The sequence below is a fragment of the Arachis ipaensis genome, chromosome B03, assembly GCF_000816755.2.
Source record: "Arachis ipaensis cultivar K30076 chromosome B03, Araip1.1, whole genome shotgun sequence".
Taxonomy (NCBI): domain Eukaryota; kingdom Viridiplantae; phylum Streptophyta; class Magnoliopsida; order Fabales; family Fabaceae; genus Arachis; species Arachis ipaensis.
In genome coordinates this window covers 3,868,352-3,874,100 of record NC_029787.2, presented here as the reverse complement: position 1 = coordinate 3,874,100, position 5,749 = coordinate 3,868,352, and the positions used below count along the sequence as shown (strand labels likewise).

The 5,749-nt window shown below is 39.8% G+C and overlaps 1 protein-coding gene across 1 annotated transcript in view; it reads left to right on the top strand.

The window, feature by feature from the left end:
• The window catches only part of LOC107629169, a 25,997-nt gene continuing 22,105 nt past the window's right edge, over positions 1,858–5,749 (top strand). Inside the window, exons 1-2 of the mRNA XM_021117811.1 lie at positions 1,858–1,862; positions 2,372–2,376. The gene's annotated coding sequence lies outside the window, so the exon portion shown is untranslated. The remainder of the gene's footprint in view (positions 1,863–2,371; positions 2,377–5,749) is intronic.

Sequence of the window (5,749 nt, the reverse complement as noted above, 5' to 3'; positions counted from 1 at the left end):
TCGCCCACGAGATGCCGTCGGGGAAGTAGGACAGCGAAGAGAGGGGGATGCGCGAGGATGAGGAGGCCGCGACTAATCTCGTCGCCATTAGCGCCGCGGGTTGCCGCCGTCGTTCTGTCCGTCAAGCTACTGCGAAGGGAGCCACCACCGTGGACGCGAGGAGGAAAGGAAGAGGAGTGGCGTCTTTGTAGTGGGCTTCGGAAGAGGGAAAGGCATGCAGCAGGGGAGAGAGAGTTGCTACTGCTGGCATCGAACTGCACCGCCGCTGTCCCCGCCATCCGGGTTGTCACCGGTGAAAGCCGCCGCTGTTGGAACTCGCCGGAACTGCTTGGGGGTGACTGCCACTCCTCCTGGTTCTGTTTGAATCGTGTTGCCGCATCTCTGGATGCCGGGAACGGCGTCATGGCCGCCGGGACCACCGCTTGAGCCGCTGCTTTTCGATTCAGTGTTTCTTCTTAGTTGCGGTAAGAGTTTTCGTTCTTGAACCAAAAATTTGATACGGAAAAAATTAATTCCGTAATAACTACCCGCAAGTATACCGGGTCGTATCAAGTAATAAAACTCACAAGAGTGAGGTCGATCCCACGAGGATTAAAGGATTAAGCAATCAATAGTTAGTTGATTATTCTAGTTAGACAGTTCATATTGTGATGACGAGTAAATAGGTAAAGTAAATGACCTGAAATTAAAAGAAAGCAATAAATGACTAGAAAGTAAATGACGTAAATGTAAAGTGTAAAAAGATAAAATGCTGGAAAGTAAATTGCAAGGAATGGAAAGTACAAGAAGGTAAAGTGCAAGAAAGTAAATGACGAAAAGTTAAAATACTAGAAGTAAAAATAAAAAGAAAGCATTGGGATCAAGAGATATTGCATTCTCAGGATCAACAATTCTCATCTCCTCTTCAATCATGCAATCATTGATCTCTTTGCAAATCATAAGTAATCAAACCCCAATCTCTTGGTGATTTGATTTCTCTTAACCTGATCAATTGCCAATCTCTTGATCTAATCGGTCATGAGAAGAGATGAAGTTCAATTTCTGATTCAAAGGCCACAAAATCTTCAAGACCTCAATTCAAAGTGGTTACATGTCACAAAGACTCAAACTGAATTTTCTGACTCCTTTCTCAAGATCATCATAAAATTCAAGTAGATCCAATCCCTCTCTCGATAGTAATTGGATCTATGAAGCACAAAGACTCTCTCTAAAGTAACAATGAAAGAAGAATTGGAGATGAAGAATGAAAATAAATCAACCCATTAAATTACAATAGAGCTCTCTTTTCCAATGGAAAGAGTTAGTAATTCATAACAAAATATTTACAAAGTAAAAAAAAATGGAGGAGAAGAAGAGTGTGTGAAGGGAGAGTCCGAAGACCCATCCCAGCGGAATGTCTCCAAATGTGGAAACTAAGGCCTATATATAGGCCATCCTAGATTACAAACTCAAATGATATTGAAAGCAAATTACAATAAAATGAAAATTAACTATTCTAGATGTTTCTTGTGACTTTGATTGAGTGGTATTTGTGGGCTTTGCTTGCTTGAAGTTGAGTGGACCTTGAAGCAATGTAATTGAACCAAGACGATGCTCCAGGGTCACTTTGCATGTATTGGGTGCTCCTTTGGGCACTGGCTTGGCGAGGGTGCAACTGAGCGCTGGGCATTTTTTCCTTGTCACGCGTACGCCTCGTCCACGCGTACGCGTGATGCTTTGTTGTGGCGCTCTTGGAAGCGAGCGTGCACGAGAGCGTAACGTTGATTTCCACTGTCACGCATACGCGTGACCCTTGTCTGGCGCTCTTGGAGGTGAGGGTGAGGACGAGCGTGCATACTCCAGGAGAGTGCTAGTCTTTGCTTGTCACGCGTATGCGTCGCCCACACGTACGTGTGACCCTTGTCGAAGACGCTCTCTTTGCAAGCGCGCAGATGAGCGTGGCACTCATTTCATCCTCACGCGTACGCGTCGCTTTCGTTGCGGGAGCTCAGTACGCGAGCGTGAATGTGAGCGTGAGGAAGAGCGCCAGTACAAGCGCCACCGCCATGGCCAAGGTGTGCCTTTCATTTTTCATGCTTGTTTTGTGCTTTTTACTTCCTTTTCTTCCACCATTTTCTACAACGTAAATCAAATCAAAGAGATGAAAGTAATGTATGACTTAAGCACAAAAATACTCAATAATTAAGCATGATTATTTAAATTTTGATATGAAAAAGCATAGAAAAACACAACATGATGCCCATGCATCACCCTTTAGTCACTGTTCTGTTATCTTAGCTGAGGTTTTGTGGCGTTATTTGTTATATGATTGAGTTTCGGTTATTACATGTTGCGATTAGAGTTGCCGTGGTTACTGCAAAGTGGTATGGAGCTGTGGTTATGGCTGCCGCTGTTGCGGGCCATGAGAAAAACGAGTTTATGACGCGTCTTAGAGTTTTCGAGTTTCAACTATTTGAGGTAGGGGTTTTTCTTAAAATCTACTTTATATTACAGAGTTGTTATAAATAGATATAGACGTGAAAAATATATTCTGTGATTATGTTTGTCTTATGGATGTCATTGTTCGCAGAATTTGAATTACTGATTGTTTAGGTGGTGTGCAGTTGTGGATAAGAAATTGATAATGAAACTGAATCGGCATTGAAAATGATATGATTTTGAAAGCGATTTGATTTTGAATTGGTTTGATTTTTGGAAAGGATTTGATATTTGAAGCTAGTTGGGAACGGGTTGGAAAATGTGGTTTTGATGGAACCTGTAAGGGTGGCATAGTCCAAATTTTAGAGAACATGCTGCCCAAATTTTTATAAAAATTGGAGACTTCGTTTAAAATAGTTATTTAGAAAGATTTAGATTTTTAATAATTTTATAATTTGATTTTTGTAGTTATTAAGAAAAGGTTTACGTTTTGAAGTTTGATTTATTTAGAAAAGAATGAATTATGTTTTGAATCTGTATTATTAAAGAAAGTAATAAGAGGTATGATGAGAATGAGTGTGAGAATGAAGATTGATTTTTGAGTATGGTTTTTGAACAACTGAATGATAATGAGAATGAATGTGAAAATGAAATTAAATTTGATTGAGATACCTGGGCAGTAGCATAGGATTGTGGTTCGTTCCGCTTGCTCCAAGTCAGTGATTATGACGCCTGGGTAGTAACAGCAGTAGTGGATTATTCCACTTACTCCAGGTTGAGCTTTTGAACACCCGCCTGAGTAGTAGCGGTAGTAGTGGTTCTTCCATTCGCTCTGGGTTAAGCGGGTAGTAGCAAGGGGGTTGTAGCTCAGAGCTACTTGCTCCGCAATGGGTGTTTTCGTCCAAGGTTAGCTACCAGGACATATCGGGTTGGCTATATAACTGATAGATGATATAATTAGTCGTAGGACAGGCATGCATCATATGCATTTACATGTTTTGTTTGAGTTTGAATTTGTTTTGGTCTGCCTAACTGCTAAACTGTTATTAGCTGCTATCTAAGCTATTTGCTGTAACTGTTATCTATACCTGTGTTTTTCTTGTCTGTTTTGCCTGTGTTTGTTCCTGATGTGGTACTTTTGAGACTGAGTTATTGGTAAATGAATTGATGCCTTTGATGATAGCGTGGTTGATTATGTTTGGGCCGGAGGCCGAGGTTGAATATGTTTGGGCCAGAGACCGAGGTTTGATTATATTATGTTGGGCAGGAGGCCGTGACTTGATCCTGTTCTGGGTCGGAGGGGCTGTATTTTATTATATTATGGCGTATTATTGAATTTTGGAATTTTTTTATAATTTAAAGAAATGAACTTTGAATTTGGATAAGTAAACGTCAGTTTTTTTTTCAAAATATTCATAAGATAACGATAATCACTGAGCTTGAAAACAATTTTTTTATTAAATATCTTTTTATAACAAATTCTGAAAATCTATGGTGAGACCATGTGGTTAGGTTCTCACCCCCTACAGTTTTATCTTTTCAGAAGACGAAGGAAGAAGTTTACGAAGAGTTGTATTGCGTTTTGCTTATATATACGATGTTTTAGTTTAGATATTATTCTTCCCTTGCCATTAACATTATAATTTTGTAAGAGGGATAGGAGTTGTATGATTTGTATGTATATAATATGTATAAGTTACTTGAGTAATAAGTTATGTATATTGGTATATGCTTGTTTATTTTCAAGATAAAGTAATTTTTTCGGGTTTTCAACGGAAACAACGGTACGGTTTTGAGTCAAAGGCTCCTATTATATTATTAAGTATATGAAATCGTCGTAATACTTCTTGCTATCAGAGTGGCACAGCCGAAAGCATGACATTCTGATAGTGAGCGTGCTACAAATTAGGTGGCAGATACTTGAGCCTTATCTAAGACGATCAGGATGTTGTAGTTCTTGACAGCAAGCATCGCTGTTTCTCTGTTGAGAAACTTCAACCCAATCTCGAGCTTCATCTCACCCGACAAAGCATAGTTACTCGGTCTGTCTTCTGCAGTAGTCGAGTTCATTGTTCCAAGATTTAAAGATAGATGGTGTGCTGGCAGCTGCTGGATACACCACCCCCACCCCCACCTCCCAATTCGGCACGAAATGGAAGAACTGTCTCGCGATAAAGCAATTGGGTTTCGGGAACAACTTCTGCTTCATCACCGCTAAAATCTTCAATCTCATCTTCATCATACGTGTCTGCCAAGCCATCAGCATGACCTTCTGGGAATGCAACAAGGTTGGAAGGGGAGGGACGTGCATGCCAATTTTCTGTATTTTGTTCCGGCGTCACAAACGCATTAAAGGTGGGACTATGACCCCTACCAATATCCTGAAAGGGAACGAATTATACCGATCCCAAATTTCTAACCTACTCCATATTATTAGAGTTAGATGAGGTTCCACCAATATCCTGAAGATTCACACAAAATTTCAATGAATAGATGCTTCCAATGCTACGATGATAAAAAAAACATCATCGAAAAATGTTGGTCAGATTTAATCTACATTTTCTGATATGCAAACGAGTTGGCTACTGCAACTAGCATCCTGTAAGTCAACTTCGTGATTTTCTTTTTTCCAACCATACCAGTATTCATGAGAATCAAATTTTTCAGTTCTTGCAACGATGTTTGTGGCAGAATCATTATCCAAAGTGGATCATTACAAACAAATGTAATACCTTCTGCTGTATGAAAAATTTTTCTATTTGGATATATGATGACATAGATGTTTTCAGAAGCTATAGACACAACAAAACTAGCAACCATGATATTTAAGAGAGAAAGAAAATAAAGAGGTGGAAGAGAGATTTTGGTGTTGGAAGAGATTGAAGGAGAATAGTTCCTTTCGTGTATGGTAACACACTGGTAACCACAAGCGTTTATATAGCAAAACTCGGAACCAATTTCACATGCGGTACACCTTATTTGTACCATTTTGTTTGTAGTATCAATGAGTTGGACACCATTTCGTGTCTGTCTCACCTGATGTGCGCATTTCGTGGGCACCAGTCATTAAATGGCCACTTATGTCCATTTCACTAGCGCCGAGGCAGAAGTGGTTTTGCCATATCAGATTCAATTCGGTAGCTCTCCCCCTAAAATAAAGACTTAAGTTATTTTGCGGGTATTTCTTCTGAAGTGGTCTTGTGCATTTTTGTTTTCCTTTCTATCCTTACGTATTATGGGAATTAAAGTATTTCTTTTATTATTTAAATAAAAAAGCCCTCTGCAACATTATCGCTTCAATGTATTGTTGCGGTTGCGTATAGGAGTACTC